We start from the raw sequence: 20869 nt of genomic DNA, 5'->3' as shown, positions 1-20869 counted from the left end.
GCAGTCCATGGCCACAGAATCTTGAAGTCAAATGAAATAACTTATTTACCCTCCAGGGTGTGACACTGTTGGGCTGGCAGTACCTGGCACCCATCAGTGGGGAGTTGAGGGCACCCTGTTATCCCCTCCCTGGCAATCCTGCAGTGGAACAGGGATGCCCAGTGGGATTGCTGCACTGCCTGTGGGGTGGATGAAGCCTGCTGCTTTCCCAGGCATTTCACTGAAGCTGTGCTCAGTCAGAAAGGTGAAAATGCACATGTTGTTTTTAATCACTAACTTACATCTTTGAAAGCAGGGAGGGCATTTGTCACTTCTCTTCCATAGTACTGAGGTTGTTGCATGTAGAGTCCCACCTGAATGTGGGGTTTCCCAACGTGCAGATGCTGTGGGAGAAGGAAGGGAAGAAGTGGGGTCTGTGACTCTGGCTCCCTATTTTCCCTCTGCCTCTGTGTGGCTGCTGGTGATTTAAATTGTCAGTTTAATGCATTCCTCCACTTAACTCAAAAACGTGTTTGAAGAGAGGAGGAAGATGAGGGCAGACCTCTTACCTGCAGTGGGATGTTTGCCTTGTAGAATTCCAGCTTTACTGTTTTCCAGTTGAGGCCCAGTGATGACTCCAGTGGATGGGAGTCACAGGCTTTCCTTTGTCTTATAGGCTGGAAGGTCTCTAGGCTGGGAACTCTCTCCTAGACACATGTGTGAGTGTGGGTGTGTGTGGGTGTATTTGGATGTGCATGGACACTGCCTGGAACAGCAGGGCTCTGCTCTGGGGAGCTCTGGACACTGTCACAGCACAAACCCACTGCAGTATTAGTAGAAAGAATTTGGTTTGCTTGTCTCCAGGCAGCTGTGCCCAGAGGTTTCCTTGTCCTCTAAGAAAGAATGGCTGTTGCAGTTTTAGGGCAGTGCTCTCAATCTCTTAAGTAAATTACCAAGAAAAATGGTTGCTGCTATTTTTTTCTCCTTGTGCTCTGCTAGTTCCATTCAGGGCAGTTGTGTTGGATTTCCTTCCTTTTATCCTCTTGTTTTTCGGCATGTCTGCTTTTTTCCTTTCTCTTTGTATTGAGATTTGTCCTTTCTTTTATAGAAATTAAAATGCCACATCCCCGCTGATCTGAGACTGAAGCAAAACTGGGACTACAGAATAGTTTGTTTCTAATTGAGATTTGAAAAATATCCCTCAATAATGCTTTCAGCTATTATGCGTGGGAATATTTTGATTACACTTCTTATGGCAAGCCCACGTTCTGCCATGGCAGGAGGACAAGTGAGAACAGTATTTCCACCATGAGGTGTCAGTCCTGAAGAGCAGGTGGCTCAGGGTGGAAGGCATGATACATGTGCACATCCACGGCTGTGTGGTGTGTGAGCAACATGTAGAGGTACATGGTGATGTAAAACACTGTCAGGTTTGATTACCCACACTGGGCTTTTTTCCTTTGGGCTTGTGTAGCCTTTAGCACCTCTGAGCTCCAGCCCTTCAGGGATTTCCTGAGCACCAGGCAAACATCTCCGGTGCCTTTGCATATTTGCAGCAAAAGCATCCTGGAAGATGGGCCCAAGACTTTGACAGTAGGGCTGTGGTTTTGCAAAAGACAACTGAGAAAAGCCAGACTTGTATTATTAAGCCTAAACTCCCTGCCTGGAACAAGAGCTCAGCCGGAAAACTGGTAGGAGTCTATAAGTAAAAACAACCCACCAGCTGGAAAATGCGACTGCAGTGTGAGTGTCCAGCACGGGCGGGCAGGAGGGGAAAATTGCCAGCAGGAATATTCTGGGAGTACTCATGGAGTTAAACATGCTTTGTAATGTCAAAATACAGACGGGTGTGGACAGGCTGAGCAGCTAACGGGGAGCTCAGTGCTCCTAAATCTGCAGTTGAGCCATAAACAAGCGGAGCCCGATGTCCATCGGCAGCTTGGCTTGGGAGTGCCTGGTGTCTGCGCACGGCTGAGCTCGGCACTTAAACGCCGCCGTGCAGCTGGCTCTGGGAGCGAGGAGGCAGGCAGCGACAGACAGTTAATGCTGAAGCAGCTCTGCCATTTGGGCAGGGTTCAGATGGACACCAACCCATGAAAAGAGCTAAATTTGGGGAGCAAAAAGAGCATCTGGATGCCTGACGCCATCAGGTGCTCTGTGAAGGGCAGACAGGAGTGGAGACTGGTGAGAAGTCTGCTTCTCACCATAAGCATAAGACATGATATCCCAGCATCGTGACTGATCAACAGTGGACAGTGAGCTGCCATGCTGCCCCCATGTCATCCATGTCCCTTTCTGCTCTCTAGAATGGGAGAGCTAACAGCTCGTAGGCTTTGACAGCTCCCTTGGCTGCTTGTTACTCCTTGAGTAGTCCAGGTGCCATCCTGGACATCAGGGAGCAACTCTGTTTGTCAATGCAGGGTAACTGAGAATCTGCCAGAGGCAGCTCCTGGCAGAGCTGAGACCGGAACATCAAGGCCTGGAGCGAAGACTTGGAGTCCTCCAGGGCAGCTGGACCAGAATGACAGGCTTGTGTCTGTGTCTGAAGCCAGCCCCTCCAGAGCCTGCAGTTCAACATGGTGTTCATCAGCTTCCTGCTTCTAAACCAAGTGCTTGTGCACGCCTGGCCTCCTCTGCCCTCCTGTCCAAGCTCTGCTTCGTCCGGGAGGCTGAAGGCTGAGCAGTGCTGGAAGGGTTTCCCATACCCTCTTTTAAAAAAATTGTACTTGCATGTATGGATTGCGTTCTCTTATGGAACAAAGTGTCCTTAATAATAACTGTCTTTTCTGCCTATATCTCACTGCTCCAGTGTTGTGTCCCTCCAGGGTCCCCAGTGTCAGCCCTCGGTCTCTCCCTCCGTTGACTTGCTTCCCATGCTGGGTTAGAAAGCAGAGAGATGGAGTGTGGGCGGTGTGAGTGCCACTGCCAGGGCAGGGAGCAGTAGTGCTCCTGCTGCCTCTGGGTGCAGGGCTCAGGACCCCTCCTCTCCCCAGAGCCAGGCCTGGCTCTCCTCCAGTGTTCCCAGCATCATGTGACAAGCAGGCAGGAGGCAGCACAGGCAAGTGTATTTGTCATTTATTTGCTCAGCTGGGCAGTGGAGGGTGAATGAATCCATGATTTTCATCTCCTTCTTTTTTTGGCTAAAAGATCAAATTTACATAGAATAAATTTGTGTTCCACGCAGTAAAAAACAAGTGTAGCTGCCTGAGTGCGTGTGCAGGGCATTGCCTGCTAACTAGGGCGCTCAGAGGAGCTCGCTCCTGTCTGGAGGCAGGCAATTACTCTCAAGATTTGTTCTTTTTAGAGCAAACCTTTGCAGGGAGCAGGGGAGGAGGCAGACAATGCAGGGAGAGGGGCAGTGGCAGCAGTGGCTGCTGCTGCAGCTTTTGGCTGACTGTGGGGAGGCAGAACCCGGGCCAGGCTGCCCAGGAGGCCTCCCATCCTGCATCAGGGAGGGCTGGAAGTCAGTAACCCTAAAACATAGTGATTTGTAGAGCAAATGGCTGAAATCTGCTGGAGCTGCAGGAGTTTGGGAACTGCTGAGCATCATCAGCTTCTCCTCGAAATGAGGCCTGTGGGGCCTGTTTGACCTGTGGGCATTTGAGGAGGAGCTGCAGGAAGATGCCAGAAGAAAGTGGGATGTCTCAGCCAGGAGGAGGAAGGCCAGGACTAGGGTGCAGAGCCAGGAGCAGCCTCACCTCGAGGCTCTCCCCAGATCTTCATCTCTGCCCTACTTTGTCACTCGGCAGCCTCTTCTCTCACAGCAGTTCATCTGTTTACAGCTTTCTCTCTCAAATCATCCTGCCACCTTCAAGCATGAAAACTCTTCTTGAGGAGTGCAAAGCCACTGTGCCCTTGTCAGTCAAGTCTCCCTGGTGTGTTCAGATGGAGAAGGAATGGCTCTTACCTCTCCCCCAGCCCCATGAGTGTGTGTGCTCAGTGTTTCCCTGCCAGCAGGCATCCCCCAGCACTGCCCCCCTCCCAACGTGGGTTTTCCTTGCGCTGAGTCTGTCTCCCTGCCCACACAGCACCTGACACGCTGGAGCTGAATCACAGCACTGCAAATCCCCACTGGAGAGCTGGGCTCTGGCAAGCTTTACAAGTCTTCCCCTGGCCAGGGCTGGACTGGGAGCTGTTCCCATGGGGCCACATTGCTGCCCTGTGCTGTGTGTCTGAGTGCAGGGAGGTTGGTCACCAGGCCACGGGCTTTCCATGGCTATTAGGGAGACTTCTGTGCCCCTTACATGGTGCCTGCCTCAAGCAGAGCCCCAGGCAGTGCTGGTTGTGCAGCCAGGGAGGAGGTGACCAGGCTTTCTACCTGCTGAGCTACAGCTCAGTCATCCCAGGCACTGTATCGCCTCTGTCTGGCCTCAGCCCGGAGCCAGAGATGTTGCAGACACTCATCATTTACCTCTGCTCGCCCTGCAGGGATGTTCCTTGTCCCTGTGCACCAAGGCTGTGGTTTTACAAACAGCTAAACCCACCAGTTCTTCCCAGTAAGCACCAGCTACTGGGTAGCTACTCTGAGTCCTTGCACTGGTGGCCCTTCCCTGAGCTGCCTGGACTCACCAACCACACAGTGATGCCCCTTGATTTGTTTTGCTTGAATGGTTTTCTTCCAGCCAAGCATACTGGATCGTCTGTGGGAGGAGTCAGCACATGGAGGAGGCCAGCAGAACTAGGGGAAGAGAACAGGACCATCCCTCCTGAGCTTTTAAAGCATTCCCGTGGTCAGCTGAGGAGCAGCAAAGAGAATTTCACTGTTTATTAAGACAAAGGGTCAGTCAGTGGTGGGCCAGGGAGAGCACAGCTGCTCCAACAAACCTATGTTTGCATGTCCAATAAAGTGAAGCCTTACTGATTATGATGCAGGGCCAGAGGGTCTCATCTGCTTGATCTTCCTGGTTAGGGGTGACCTGTAGCAGATCCCCACTATAAGGTCATGCAGGCTTCTGAGCAGTTAGTGACTGTGCCTCTGGTCCAGGCGTGGTGTCCAGACAGCTCCCCATTTTGGTGACAGTGGTTGTGATAAGGAGTGAGCTCTTCAACTGTATCAGTTTATTCCAGTGCTGTGTCTGGCCATGGAGCATGGAGAGTGATGTGACATGTGCTGCAGGGCTTGTTTTGCTTTCTGCTTCCTTGCTGTTGCTTTCACACCTGTTTTGCACAACCCCTTGCTGCTGAAAAGATGCCAGTCATCCCTCTGGACCTCCCTGTGGGCCCAGGGCGTTGCAGCACTGGGAAACAGGTCTGAGAGTGGAAGTTACACCCCATTGGGTGCTCCCTGCACCACAAAGGTCAGACCAGTGACAGCAAATATTGCCAGTACATGTTCCGTGCTGCATGGGCTGCTCCACAGGGGCAGGTCCAAGCCCAGGGCAACCTGCAAAGGGAAAACCTCCCTGAGCTCCTGCCTGCTTAGTACTGAGTGATGCGGGTCCCAGCCCCTCTTCCCCAGTCATTACCCAGTGATTTATGATGTCTGGGATGTGCTGTTCCACGGATAACGCCCTTGTTGCGGTTCAGTGAGTTGTTTGTTGGATTGATTGATTGTGTGACAGCGTCTGGGAGCTCTTTTGAACCTGAGGATGCTGCAGAAGCTCCTCTGTTGCTGACCACTGAGAGAGGGGAAGCTGTTCACACGCCAACAGAGGCATTTTCACAGCCCTGTCTGGCACATCACTCAGAGCTGGTGAAGGTAAAATCATGGCTGGAGGGATAACAGAGGGATAGGGGATAACCCTATTAAATGGGGACTGCCTGGCCCCCAGACACACCACTGTGCTGGGGAGCCATGGCTTGGGTCCTGCCTCTGCTACTGCCTCCTAGGCAAACTTGGACTTGTTTCTAAATATATAAAGGGGCCCCATAGGGTAAAACTCTTCCCTGTCCTCTACTGTGAGCATAAATTCATAAATGACTGTGAAAATTTCCAGCCCTGCTGCGAAGGGCTATGGAAATACCTGGAAAGGACAATAAATTTCCAAGCTGTGAGTATTGCTTAACCTAAGCTGCTTTCCATGGTCTCTGCACTGCAATACTGTGGTTTCGGAATCACTCTACCATTTGTCCTTCAAAGAGCACAGCAAGGAAAAGAGTTTCTTTCCCAATCCCAGCATTTATTCTGCTGGCACTGGTCTGCTCCTCTCGTTTTAGATAGCATTTCTGTGCTCCATCTATCAGACCTCTGGGTGCCCTGGAATCAATCAGGAATTCCAACCTTGTGCCTGCTAATTGCATGGCAGTTTGGTGGCTGGGAGCTCTTCCAGCTGATGGATGGTGTGCATGGAGGTTTTGCTCCATCTGAGTGACACCCCAGAAGCAGCACAGCATCATGTGCCTGCCAGCACGGGGGGGTGAGGGTAGACACTTGCACAACAGCAAAGCAAGCCGTGAGTGCACAGAGCTGTGACCTCACTGCTACTGGGGAGCATTTAGGCTGTCACTGTGGGAGCTGTGGCTGTCAAAGGGGTGCCAGCTTGGCCACAGCACTGCACAGACTTGTGCATGATGCTGATAACCAAGGACAGACCCTGCAGGCATTTGATGGGTTGGGCTGGGTATGAGGAATCAGTGTTCCTCTGTGGCGTGAAGGCTCTGAGGAGCAGCTATGCTCTGACAAAACTATCTTGCACCCGTCCACAAGAAGCTGACCACAATGGCAGCGAAGCGACACGCAGCCAGGTCCATGTCCAGCCTTGTGGTATCCAAGGTCAGTGGCTGGACTCAAAATAGCTCCAAGGTCTGCATGGCCTCTGTGACTATCCACAGCTGCCCCAAGCGGTGTTCTAATAGCCTGGCATGTCTGGCTGGTGGTGCCTGTCCCAGCACACTTTGGAGAAGCCTTCCCGCATCTGTAAACAAATTTGGATCTGAAGGTAGAGTGTGCCAAAGTGACAGGTTTACCCTTCTGAGGCACTTTCATTTTGCAGGTTTGACTTGACATGTCAGGCAGCTCCTGGGATGGTAACCTGAAAGGGTATTATAGGCGATGCTGTGCTCCGGGTGACATGTTTAATCTTTCATCTCTCCCAGCTAATGTGTTTCGCTGATCAGTTTGCCAGGCAGAGCGGCCTCGCTGGCGATGCCAGGTCTGAGTTCTTCTCGTCTGCCTCTCATTCTGCACGCGCTGCCACACGGCTTAACAATTGTGTTTTTCATGAATAATTTGTTCTCTCCACGTCAGGCAGTCTGTGCCACTCTGCAGCCGCCGGCTTTGCAGAGGGGAGCAGGCGAGTGAAGGGAAGAGCCGGTCCTGGGCGAGCCTGCCCTGTGCCTTCCTGCGCTCAAACGGGGGCTCAGTAATTTCTCCTTCAGAGCAGCGTCCTTTGCTGCCTGCGTGCCTGCTGTGTGCATCTCCCTGTTGGCTGTGCTGTCTCCAGGAGTGAGCTTTCGGTGTTAACTGGTGAGGCAGATGTTGTGCCCTGCCCCAGGAGAGTGCCCGGGTCCTCGCTTGTGGGGGTGCATTGGAGGGCATTGGGGACCGAAACAGCCCTTGTCCCTGTTGTGCTGGCCTGGGAGTTTGCTCTTTAGTTATCCCTCAGCTCCCAAGGCTGACAAAAGTTCACTTTTAAGAACAGCACCCACCCTGATATCCCTGGCATGGGCATTTTGTAGTGGGTGCTCAGTGGGGGCTCTCTCCAGTGCATCTTTCCTTCGTGAGATTTCTTCCAGCACAAGTGAATCCCAACATTTTGGTCCCACCAGCTGCTGCCTGCATGGCTTCCCCGGGCATGGGCTGTGTCCTGAGGCAGCCGAAGGAGCTGGTTCAGCCCTCATACTTCAGCAGAGCAGATAACAGCTTCGGTGAACTGTGTTATTTGCCCTGGAAAATTCTTGTTAGCACTCTGCCATTGACAGAACCGTGCAGAATTGGGGTGTTGGCTTTGCTCCTCACGATCCCCAGAGCAGCAGCCCAGTCGCAGCAGAAGCCATTTCGTGTTTTCTCAGGAAACCCCCCCTGCCACAGTAAAGCAGGAGGGAGCAGGTCAGGCAGGGGCTGGCAGGGCTGTGGGGTCTGCCTGAGGCCCTGGCCCTTGAGGTACAGCTAGTGGGCACAGCAGTATTTCGGAGGGATGTGGTGCTTGCCAAGCCCTTCCTTGGGAGACTGGTGCAGGATTGTTTCTCCCAGGGCATTTTCTGACTTTTCTCCCATCTTGTTCCAGTGTTTCGTCACAGGTGGCTTTTACAGCCATTCTTCCTTCCAGAAATACTGGAATTAGCCTATTAAAGCTACCCCCTTTTAATATTCCTCTGGAGTACCAGCACCTGCCAGCAGGTTCCCTCCATGAGAGAGCCCTGTCCCTGTCCCAGCACTGCCTGCTGTGCTTCAGCATCTGACCCAAAATCCATGAAAGTCAAGGTGAAGATTTCCTGTGGACCTTCTGGGCTTTCAGTCAGGCCCTAACTCATTTGTGTAGCATGTGATACTGGCCAAATCTGATATAATCATGTTTTCACAGGTGGGTAAGCTGAGGTCTAGAGTGGCTGAGTAAGAATATGGATCCAGCCATGTGGGAACTCAGTGCCTAGGCTCTGCATATCCCAGGAGCAGCACCGAGGGAAAGCCAGCCCAACTATTAGATGGAAAGAGCCATATTTTTGCAGTCAGGAGGATTAAGGTTCCCTTCTATCGTACCAGAGCTTTTTAATGGCTTTGAAGCAGAACTTTGGCCTGAAAGCCTTGCTCCCATGTTTTGGATGACCTTTAGGTGCTGTGGCTGCACGGCCGGGTCGGAAGCTCAAAGACAGACCGGCGCAATCGAGTGTGTCTTGGATAACAGCCCATGGGCTGTCATTTCTGTTGGCTTGTGATACTCGGTGCGTGTTTTCAAATACCAACTGGAGTTGTTTGCAAATGCCTAGTAAATCCCAAAATAGCCCCAATTTACTGAATTTTGTGAATAGCATTCAGCCCACTCCAGCTACAATAGCAGCCTCCTCCGTGCCTCGCCGGAGCTCTGCCGAGGTACAATAGTGAGAGGGGCGAGGAGTGAGGCTGGGCGAGCAAATGTTATTATTCCAGCTTGCTGCACAAACAAAGGATGCGATTTGTTTTCCTGGCTTCTAGAGCGTTTTATTTGTATCTGCTCCGATTCTTTCGCTGCGTTCCTCGGTTTTCTTTTGTGGCTTTCCGCTCTTTGGGGACTCATTGTCCTGGTGAAGCGTGGTCCCTTTGGGATGGTGCTCCAGAGAGGGAGGGCTGGTGCTGGGATGTGGATCGCCTCTCCCTTGCGTGTGTGTGGGCTGTGGAGGATGTCAGTCTGCGAGCATCCTTTCTGCTAACCCACAGTGGCATGTCCTCAGTTCCCTGAGCTCTCTGGGAAGTCTGGCAGTTCAGGGGCTGCCATCCCCTCTCGCCCCAAGCTCCTCTTGCTACTCTGTTTACATGCTGGAAAGTTTATCTGCTGTGGTTTCTTGCCAGAGTCCAGCAATGAGATGCTGATGAGGAGTGACAGGAAGGTCACAGTGCAGGGGATGAGAGGGTGGGGAACACGCCCCGAGCTGGACTCTGCCTCTCCAGTCTCGCTCTGTCTCTGCCTAGCACAGCCTTGCCAGGGCAGTGGAGGCATCCTTAGCTGAGCTTGGGGTGGCCCTTCCTGTCCCCAGGATGTCTGCTTCATGTGAGACAAGTCTTTATGGCTCTTAAAGGTCCTTTATTTATTCATTTTTTGTGTTTTATTTCTCATTCTGCCTCTGGGTCTATGGGAGTGTGTGATGAGCCCAAGTGACCTCCTGGGGACAGGCGGGTGCCAATAACCCCTGCTCCTCTTCCCTGATGGGGGGATTTCCCTATTTCCCTATCCCACCACCTGACCCGTAGATCCTGTGCTTTCCTTGTTACAGAGAGTCTTGTGAGAACACGGTGAGCTGCAGAGGGAGGTGGGCAGCCCTGTGCTCCTCCCCATGCGTGCTCAAAGTATGGGTGTTGCTGGAGGTGGGGACGGGAGGCAGGGCTGCTCACATCCTGCACAAACCATGGGGCTCAGCACAGCCCAGAGGCTGCCAAGCCACAAACCCCGGTGTGAGCACGGAGATGTGCACAAGTATGATGGGATGGGTCTTGCTCTGGGGGTCAAGGCAGAGGTGGGACACACCACAAAGCCCCGAGATGCTCAAGCCTTATTTATTTATTCTGGGAAGGGAGCGCTGGGTGCTGTGCTCCCTCTCTCCAGCACTGTCTGAAGCCTCAAATCAAGAGTGGCATTAGAAAGGGTAAAATTCATTAGCATCTTAAAAATAAACCCAAACCCATTGCTGTCTCTTCAGATTTGCTGTAGGCTGATGGACTATTGGTCCGCACCAAGCAGTCTCTGCCTGGCAGAGACCTCTCGGAGGCTGGCTGGGGTAGTTGCAGGCACGGTGCTCAGCATTCGTGTCTGAGCTTGGCATCTGTATCTAATCGGAAAATAAGTCACTATATATTTCATTAAACCAGCTGCTGCTGCTTTTATTTGCTTAGTTTGAATGATGCTCTGTTCCGTTGAAAACCAATTTGTTTTAGAAAAATGGGCTGTGTTAGCAGCCCACGTGCTGCTTGGCCCGTCCTGCCCCATCATTCCCTCCACAGGACACACTCAGCAGTAGGGCTGAGCTGTCCACCCACCCGGCAGGGGATGGGACAGGAGGAGGCAGCCCCGTGGGTGACATCCTGTCCTGGGACACATATCTGCATGTCCTGGCTGTGCAACAGCCCAGAGACCTTGAACAAATCACTTGCAAATGGTTCAGTCCTTCTGTTCTCTGTCTGTAAAGGAGAGATGGAGCAGCAAGTCTGGAGGTCCCTGGGTTGCCGTAAGTACCTGTAGGTAGGTGGGCTGACAAGATTTGCCTGTAATTTGGCCAAAATGAGGTGAGTGGGCTGGCTTCACCACTTTTACTGCTGGAAAGCCGCCTGAAGTAATTGCCTGTCCTGCTGTGCTTGGCTTTGCCAGGTCTCTGTGACTGTGACACAGTCTGAAAACAACAGCAAATGAAACCTGTTAACTTTCCACGCAGAACCCTGCCCCTCCTCACTGAATTGGGGAGTTACAGGAATTGTGTTTTAAAGCTTCACGCCACAGCCGTGAGGGGTAGCAATGTACTCCCCTTGTAAATTGGAACTGGAGAGTCTCAGGTTGTCTCATGGCCAAGGGGTTGTTGCTTTGCAGTGGAAGCCCCCAGGTCCTGCCCAAGGCAGGGAGAAGGGATGGGCCAGGAGGAAACCTCCTCCAGCCAAAACCTCTCGGGCTGGTTCTGTGTGTATCTGTTAACATACGGCAATTAGGAAACTTATTTCCAGCACGCTGTTGGCCGTGACAGATTCCTGAACCCCAGCCAGCGCTTCGCGGGAGGAGCTGTCGTGGAAGAGGAAATAATGGGAATCTCGAGCTTTTTATAGCACTGCCCGTTCTCTCTGGGCTGCCTGCGGGGAGCCTGATGTCCCCGGCACCACGCACGATGGGAACCCACTGCGGGTGGGTGGGGAGTGGGACCTGGCTCCAGGGGAAGGTGGGAGCCAGCATTCCTGCTGGCTGGAAAGGCACGAGATTGAAGCAAGCTGGTTGCCCGCTCATCCAAAACCTGTGTGTGTGAGGATGCTTCCCCCTCCTCACAGCCAGCAGCCCCCTGTATGCTTGCTGCCTGTAAGGGGAGAGGGTACGGGGGAGTTTTGAGAAGTCAGTGGTGATTTTGATGCCTCATCTGTTTGGCGATTCAGCTGGAGATGCTGCAAGCATACCTGGTTCTCAGGCTGAAGTAGAGCTCTGCTGAGCACGTGAATCCAGGTCCTGAACCCCTCCCAGTTGCCTGAAAAGGTCTCTAGAAAAAATTCAGCCTTGCACCCAGGTGATCAACAGACAATGAAAATATCTATTTTACCTTTTTTTTTTATATACTTCAAGGCTTTAGGACTCTCCTTGCTGGCTGTGAATCTCACAACCAGGAGAGGAAGAGAAATCCTCCTCTTTTGTCCCAAACTGAGTCTGCCTTTCCACACTCACCGTCTTGTCACTCTGGTTATTAATCTCTTGGATACCCCATTTTTTTAAAGCTAGTCCCTCCTTTAACCTTTCTCTGCCTGGGCAGGGCTGGACTGGAAGTGGGCAGCACAAGGACAGGACTGTGGCAGGAAAACATGAGCAGTGGTGATGGAAACAGGTCAGTGAGCTGGGGCTGGGACCTGCTGCTGGATGAGCTGAGCAGTACAGAAACAAATGGACAGAAGTGGCAGTGTGGGAATTAAATTTTTTTAATGATAATTTAATTCTTTTTTTTTATGTTAACTTAATTTGCTACAAGAGCAAAGGCTGGGCAGCAAAAAGGGAAGGAAGCAAACCTCAGACTGATGACAGGAAATGGTTTTGATGGTTGTGCTGGCTGTAGAGGTGCTGTGGCTGTGGTTAAAAGCATGATCAGGTTTACAGCAACTGTGGGCAGCTGTGGATCACGGATGTCTATGGATCCAGGAGGAGCTGTTTCTGGAGGCCAGCAAGTTTCCTGGGGCAGATTTAGAGCTGCAGGAGGTATCTCAGACCAGAACCTTCTCTTTGCTAGATGCAGCCTCCTGGTTGCTGCTGCTGATATTGCCTGGGGATAAAAGTGCTCTCTGCAGTTTTGGGAAAGGACAACCCCATCTGATGTCCGTGTGCTGATGTCCCTGTGCTGTCCCTGTGCCTCCCCTTGCATCCAAACATACGGTGCAGTTGGTGCGAGGGAAAAGGAAAAACTGGTTCAGAGCATGTGATCAGAAATGTCCTGGACCAGCTCTGCATCTCTTGCTTCCTTCCACACCTTTTCTGTACACCTCAAGGTCATTGGGCTGTTGCTTTCCACAGATTGCATTTTCCATTCCCCCTCTTGCTCTCGTGTTCAGCCGAGTCCAGCCACTGTGATTAAAGCATCCAGGCTCTCTCTGCAATGGCCGAATGCCTCCAAGTGCTGGTTTCCTTAACGCACTCAGCCTTGTCACCCGGCCAGAAGCTGATTTACCCTGCAGATACAGGTGGGCATCTGTTAAACATCACCTCATCCCAAATGCACTGGCTAATGAGCCCTTTCTCAGGCATCTCCCCCCCTTCCCCATGTCTGGCTGTACCCCTGCACTCTCCCATCCCCTCGGAGTGAAATCCCTGGAGTACAAGCACAGACCACGTGGTCTGCCCTCAGTTAAAGCACGTTTGCCTGTTGGTATTTCAGAGATGGAAATGACCACAATCCAGAGTGTTTAAATTAGGAGTGGCAGTGCAGGAATGTGCTGTCATGCTGGTTACCAAGGGTTCTTTCAGCGTGATGCTGGGATTCGGGGATGCCGGTTAAAGAGCATCCCTCTTTCATCCTGACTTTGAGTGGCAAGGACAGAGCAGGCTTTGCTCAGCAGGAAGGCAAAGAGGAGGAAATTGTATTTATTGGTGTTAACTGTCAGTATGGGATAAAAGACCAGCTGGATTCATAAACTGTGTGTAACACACCTTGGGGACAGAGAAATCTTGGCTGCAGCGCAGGAGGGAGTTTTCATCAGGAGTTCGTAGCCATGGCCAGAGCTTGTGAGACCAGAGCTCTGCTGGTGCTGTGGGAAGGGATGATCAGACAGTTCAGCTCTCCTCTGTGCTTTCTGGGGGTCCTGGGGAGCTGCAACCCACCACACCAGCCCTGGAACACCATACTGGGATTGTAGGACATCAGCCCATATAGAGCTCTGAATCCTGCTTGCCTCTTTTCTCCACATCCTCCTGAAGGGAAGAATCCGTGGGTTATAAAAGTGGAATATAAACTGTCATTAGTTGTACTGGTGGTCTCCATGATTCAAGTATAAATGACATCCTGACATCCATCTGAGCCAACAGCTGGCTGTCATGAAGGGAGAGAGCACAGCAGGGTTTGGGGAGGAAACTGATGCCAGATTCAACTCATCCCTGAATGGTCCCTGAGCACAGCACAGGAGGAGGGTACCAACAGCCCTAAGCTGTCCTCTTGCAACTCACAGTGAGACAACTGCTCCAGAAGCTCCTCCACACTCCTCTCTGCAGCTGTGGTAAAACAAATTACCAGTAAAAGTAATAACAAATGCCAGCTGAGCCACGCTGCAACATAGCACATAAATCCCAGTGCTCCTGCTGGGCTGAAACTGCTGGTGCAAAGGTTGGAAACAACCCTCTAAAGTGCAAATCTACATCAATGGTGTGGAAATGGCATGGTTGTAGCCTCTTATCCTCATTGTCTCCACCTGTATTGTAATTAAGAGGGCTAAGTGTTCCTTTCCCTGCTCTGGGGGTGATGGAGCTGACTTGTGTGGTTTCGGGGAGCAGCACACAGCTTCCCAGAGATACAGGTAGTGCATGTCATTCTCAGCATCCCAGCATCACAGATTGATTGTACTCATCGACAGGTTTCCTCCTGGTATCCTGCAGTCCTTTTGCTTTTCAGCACTTCCCTTGGATTTTCTACAAAGATTGGCTGGTCCTCACCTCAGCTCTCGTTATTAAAATGGGGGATTTCTACCTGGCGCTTTATTTTTGTGCCTGTGGCATTCACACGAGTGCTGTCTTGGGAGTCACGGCTGCTTTTGGGGGGAAGAATCGGGGTGAAGGGTGGCAACATTTCTTCATTACCTTCATTACCTGCAGTGTTGGTGAGGCTGTGCCGAGGCTCGTGCTGGGGGGCCGTGCAGCCTTCGCCTCCCGCGCTCAGCCGTGTGTGCGCGCACGTGGCCGGGTGTGCTGCTCGCCGCACGCTCACACAGCTGAGCTGCTCTCTGAAAGGCTCAGCTGCTTAATAGCAGCTGCTCCTGGGGTCGGGGTTGTTCTTACATGCAAGAACAAGCCCTGCTTCCCTGCTAGAGAAGGCGTTTAGCTGCAACCGGTTTTTGCCCAAAGCCTTTTTTGTTACCTGTGTCTGGAAACACCGAGAGAGCGGGTCGCTGTTTTGCCTGCCTGTCTGAACGCCACCAGAGAGGATTTTGCAGAGGTAGTTCCCCAAGGATTTTGCTAAGTGCTCTTCTTCCGAATAATTTTTCCAAATGCCATTTGTACTCCCAAGTAGGGTTTTATTGTGAGCATTAACAGCACAAAGAGTGCACTGTGGCTCCTTCTTGAGTTAACTACTCAAGCTGTTTGAGTTTGAAACTCATTTTTGCTCTTTTGTGCTGAAGTTGACCGTATTTCATAACAAGATTTGCATTTGCAAGGGAAGTGGTGTTGGGGAGGACCACAGTGTTCTGTGCTGATCCCTGCAGCCCGTTTCGCTCCGTGCCACTCCAAGCTGCCGTGCTGAGAGCATCACGGGGCAAGAGAGATGAGTTGCACTGATGAGAGGGTTTGTTTGGAGTGGGTTGTTTTTGGTTGAGAGCTGTACTGAGTCTCACCAACTTTTCAACCAGGCACAAAGCGTGGAGAGTGTCGCTGACACTGTCCTTGCTGACCTGAGCTGCTCCCATCCCATCCGTGCACATGTGGAAGGCTCTGCAGCTGGCCGCTCTCCCCCTAGATCCTGTCTGCAGCATGTTACAAGCCTCATCTCTGATTAGTATTGTACTATCTTATTTTTGTTAAAAGTAACAAAAATTGAAGCCCAGCCCCTGTGCTGCGATGTGAGTAGCATTTAAAGTTGATGATGATTGCAGTTCTTTTAGCCTCTTTTGTTGCACAGGGTGGTTTAGTATGTTTACCCACAGTATTTTTGGCATGTGGATTTCACAATTTGTTTAGCAATGTCAATACCATCTGGAGCATCGTCTATTTAAAGTACATTAGAGAGATGAGGAACAACCTATCATATTTTTCCATAGGGTGCATCAAGATTGGAAATGAGAGTCATTGAGAAAGGTTTAATGGGAAAGAGACGTTCGTTGCACTGCACGCTTGTCTCTTATCGCGCGTGGTTACGGCTCTGGTGCCATTCCTCTGCTGCTTTTCCTGATTGTATTGTGCCACTGTATAATATCTGCCTTGAAAAGCAAACAGAGCTGCCTTAAAGGGAGGAAGAAAGGATGGTAACTTTGACTTATTCCCCTGAATTGAGTAGGACTGTTTGCAGGAGGTGCTCTGTGGAGAGGATATCAGACGTGGTCTGTTATAAAGGCTGCAGGGTTCCTCCACTTTTCCTCCACTGCTCACGGAGGTTAATGGATGCAGTGTAGGGGTTTGATGCCAGTTACTGTGCTTTTGGAATGCTGTGAGCCAGACCTGCTACTGAACAGCCTTTTTGGTGGCTGTGGACCTGACAGGGGAAGGGGTGGACTCCCATGTCATTTGTCCATGAGCCAGCCCAGCGTGAACACTGAGCCCTGGCTCATGGCAAGCTCCAGCTGCTGAAGGGGAAGGCTCTGGTCCTACTCTGATCCCCTTTACTTTGAGTAGCACCAGGGTTCAGCCCTCGTTCACAGGCACCTACAGAGTTCTGTGCGAGTGTTGGGGTGGTGCAGCCCATCTTCACCAGCAGCATTGGGGATGCAGGTAGGGTGTCAGCAATGCTGTCTGCAGAGGTTCTAGAAGTCCTTGGAAGTATTTTCTCTGTCCCATACAGGAATGCTGCCTCTGGTTGTGTCCTTGGGTACACGCATGTGGAGCTCTGCAAGCCAGCAAGTCTGGCTTTATTCTCCTGGTGCCAGGGCTGCATTTGGCAGGGATTAGCATCACTGTGCTCTCAGTTAGATCACAGTTTCTGATCTTCACAATGGCACCAGCAGGACAGGCAGCTCTGGCCTGACCCCCAGCCCCCTCAGGGAGGGCAGCCCCAGGGGGAGGGAGTGTGATGCTCAGCTCAGCTCTGATGGCTGTTTGGCATCGGTGACAGTCGGTGATGGCTGTTACTCCACCCTGTGAACCCTCAGAGGGGTGCTGGGTTAATGCACACTGACTATTCCTGACAGTTGGGTCATTCACGAGTGTGAACCCTCCCCTCGCTGTGTGCTCACAATGCCCATTACCCAGAGGAATTTCAGGGAGTGGTGGGGCTCCAAACACCACTCACATCCTGGTGAGAGGAGCAAAGCCTCCAGATGAGCTGGGGACAGAGATGTGTGATTGCTCATAGGCTCTCTATCTTCAAAGCTGGAGATGATTATTTGACACCTATGCAGTTAAATCCAAGCGAATCCTGGCTGGAGAGTCCCTGTGGCACACTGGCCCCTTGGGCAGCTGGTCCCAGCTCAGCGAGATGAGGTCCCTCTGCAGTCCCCATCACCTCTCTGCTGCTTGCACTTCATAAACTGCTGCACTGCTAAAGGGCACTCTCCTGCTCTGCATCAAATGAGACTAATTGAATTTCCCTTTCCCTTCGGTATTTAACGTTATTTTCAGGTCGTGTTGGCATTAACGAGAGCCTGGCCGTGGTTTGCATAAGGATATTTATAGGCGCCCATGCAGATGAGAAGCGTCGTCTCCCCGCGTCATGTGCCCGGCTTGGACGAATAAATTTCACATTGTTACTTTGAACTGGGTCACCAGAAACTTCAAAAATGTTATTCCTCTGATCGTTTTGATACAGGTTACTTAACAAGGGAGATAAACTAGTACTGCCACACAGTCGTAGGGAGAAATGGATTTGCAGAGCCCAAGGCGGTGTCGGGGCGGTGGAAGCTGTTCTGATACACGCTCTTCAAAGCTTCCTACGTTTTGCCAGCCTTAGCATTTTTAATCATTTTGCTGGCTGGCATTCATCTGGTGAGAGTATCAAAGCACTGGCGAGTGTTTCACCACAACCATTAGTACAATCCTGCACTTGTCAGCCTCTTCCCCTTCAGGAGATTGCAAGCAAAAATCCTTGGTGTTTTTATTCTCATATAGAGGACAAGCTGTAATTAGTTCTTGCTGCTGCATTTGGAGGTGTCAGGTTTATTTGAGGAACTTGGGTTAAACCTCTTGGCTCCAGCCCCCGCTGCCCAAGGTGGGAGAAGTACAGATGGCCCATGGGAAACCTCCCAGCTCTTTCTTCGGCCAAAGGAATCTTGACATCCCTGGTACAGGGAAAAGTATGCATTAGCTCTTGCACATAGCCACAGAATCGCTCTCCTGCATCACAGGATGCAGATAAATATCCACCCTTGGGCAGCTGATTGAAATTGAGATCCAGGTAATAATTAAAATAATTGTGTTGACCTTAAACAGAATGGTGACCCACCGAAGTCTTGGCGTGCCAGCTGCACATTCATTACCTCGCAGCCCGAGGTGCTCTGCATTTATTTTAGCACTGGCAGAGTGTGACAGATCGGTGTGACTGGAGCTTGAACACTCGCTGGAGCAGGGGGGACCAGGAGCCAGCGCTGCTGCACCTCAGCAGGATGTGTCCGTGTGTCCTCTGTGCTGCCAGAGGAGGATGTCTGTCCTCCAGCCACAGCTGCTCCTCTTCCATGGCTGAAAAAAAGATCTGAACCAAACTGATAGAACCTTTCCAAAAACACTTGTTACACCATTGCTGTGCCTTGGTTTTATTTTGGTTTTGGTTTTTAATGGCTCACTGAGGTTTTCAGATGAAACCATCCAAATCCCAAATTTCAGCCTTTTTACACAGCTTAAAATGGGAAAAAATGGTGATGTTCCTTAGTGTGGCTGTACAGTTGTGGTGAGGATCAAATACAACCCTCCCTGAAGCATGCAGATGTAGACCCTCCACTGTGGAAGGTGCAGGAGCACTAGGACAGAGGAGAGTTGCTTTCCCTCTGTGGAAGAAGAGGAACAATATCCCTGGGGGATTAGATGAGCCACCCAAGTCACCCAGAGGGACAAGAGCAGAACAATGAATTCATTCCTGGACTCCCAAGTCCTATTATTTTAATTAGGAGTCCATCCTGCCAGGATTTGATCCTCAGTGATGGGCAGGGCTGGTGAAGCTGCAGCTGTTTTTAGGAAGCTGTTTCAGTTCATGAATTAGCTTTGGATGCAGCAGAGTTATCTAGTCTTGGCACCTTTTACCTGGGATAGGGCAATAAATCATAGTTAACTTTAGATTAATCATTTCTACGTATCTCTGTGTGAAGATGGCACAGATTTCCCCACTGGGTTTCTTGTAAGTTGTAACAACTATGTGAAGAGAATATTTTCCTATCAAGGAAGCTAAGTAGTTCATCTGTGCTCCTGGCTGTCCTCATATGTTTGAGAAGTCTTTAGAAAGCCCGAGAGAAATAATTCCAGATTATTGAAAGCAATTTGTCTTGTAGAAGGCAAACGTGCCTGCATTTAACCATGTCTCTGCATTTTGGGTCTCGGATTTTCTGGGATGTAACTATAAGGTTACTCGCCCTGCCTGCTCGGAGCTCCCTGCCTGACAAGGTGGAATCTTGGCTGCCAGCTGTGTTGGAGGTGAGCTGAGGTGGTGCCTGCATGTGAAACCTGTCTGTCCTGCCCTGGGAAGTGAACATGAGCTGGATCTCACAGGCTGAGTGCCAGTCTGCTTCCTGCAGCCACGAGCTGACTTGCTGGTGGAATGCACTGAATGCTGGACCACTTGGCCAGGATGAGGAGGTGGGAAAGCCCAAGCCCACCATGCTGGGCTGGCACAGAGGTGTGTGCACCATCATCATTCCTCTGGGAGCACAGTGAGCCATATGATTTCTGGGGTCAGCTCTGACATAGCTATCTCCTCCCAGGCAGCAGGGCTGCTGTCCCTGATCCATCCAGAGGGGGATTTATCCTCTTTCCCCATGGACACGAGCAAGGCAGTAGCCACTGCCATGCCCCATCTGCCCAGCTCCAACCCCTCTGGGGCATGGCATGGAGCTGTTGCTGTTTGCTGCTATGAGGAGCTACTGAATTCATCAGGAGAAGCTCTTTCTTGTGCAGTGAGCTGGTGTGGGGGCTGTCCCCGTGGGTCCTGGTTTGCTGCTGTGCTGAGGGGTCTGGGTGCAGGTGGCCTGGTGACAGAGCCAGCCCAGCTCTCTGTTCTCACCGAGGGGAGGGGGGCTTGTCTATCTGACTTGTGCTGTACAAGTAAGTGCAGATGTTTTTGTTTAGAACACGTTGCAATGGGTGTTTCTGTGGTGTCAATCAAACACTGACATTTTCCCAGGGTGAAGCTTGCTGAGACAGCAGTCGTGAGCAGCAGCCACGTGCAGGAGGGTTATTTCTGCCTGGTTTTAAGAAGCTACTGAGAATTAGTCTTTTATATCCAGGACAGTACAGTGTGAGCAGCAAAAGTAAAATTTCAAGCTGCAGGCACATAATTAGGTTTCATGCCTGGGGACCCACAGCAGAGAGAATGGAATCAGCTGGGCTGAGTCCTGCTCCTGTGTCTCAGTCCAAGGTCGAGGTTCAGCATCTTGGTCTGAGGTTCAGCATCTCGGTCTGGACTCCTCTCTCCTCGCAGTGCCTGTGCCTCAAATTGGGAGGCTCTGTGGAGCCATACCTGCCTTTTCAGCAGGGCCATGCCCTTGCAGGCTTACCCAGATCATAGCTCTGTGGCAGGCAGGGTACTTGCAGTTTGAGGACAGCCAGAGACTGGCAAAGGGTCTGGGATGTTCCTGTGGGGAAGGTCCCTCTCTAAAATAAACATAAGAATGCTCTCAGAAAGTTAGTATTTGCTGTCTTTACAAAACCTTGAAAAAATCCAGAGGGCTTGCTTCCTCTCCCCAGCAGACTTTAATGAAGGCTCCTATGGAGTGTGGCTTAATCGCTGTGAAATTATCGCTTCATCTGTGTGATATATCTGTGTGTCTGTATCAGATCCCCCTGAGCAGCTCGGCTGTCATGTCAGCTCCGCCACGCTGCTGGGAGTGCCTCGGCCGGCCCCCTCCCTGCTCCCCCTCACACTTAAGATAACATGGAAAGAATTTTTCAACAGACAGAGAAGATGGTAATCCATAAAGATGGATTTGCATTAGTGTTAACAAAGGCCGAGATGGTGACAAATGAAGGCCTCGCCTCTGCGAGGGCTCTGCGCTGGCAGTGGAGCACATGGACTCGTAGGGATGCTCTGGCCC

General features: G+C 51.3%; 1 protein-coding gene across 3 annotated transcripts in view; it reads left to right on the top strand.

Moving 5' to 3' along the window:
• Positions 1-20869, top strand: part of CACNA2D2 (calcium voltage-gated channel auxiliary subunit alpha2delta 2) — a 209160-nt gene that overhangs the window by 103151 nt on the left and 85140 nt on the right. The window lies entirely within an intron of this gene.

Source organism: Pseudopipra pipra, chromosome 11 (genome assembly GCF_036250125.1).
Source record: "Pseudopipra pipra isolate bDixPip1 chromosome 11, bDixPip1.hap1, whole genome shotgun sequence".
NCBI classification, from domain to species: Eukaryota; Metazoa; Chordata; class Aves; order Passeriformes; family Pipridae; genus Pseudopipra; species Pseudopipra pipra.
The sequence above is the reverse complement of the archived record's forward strand: the minus strand, read 5'-3'. Positions and strand labels throughout refer to the sequence as shown.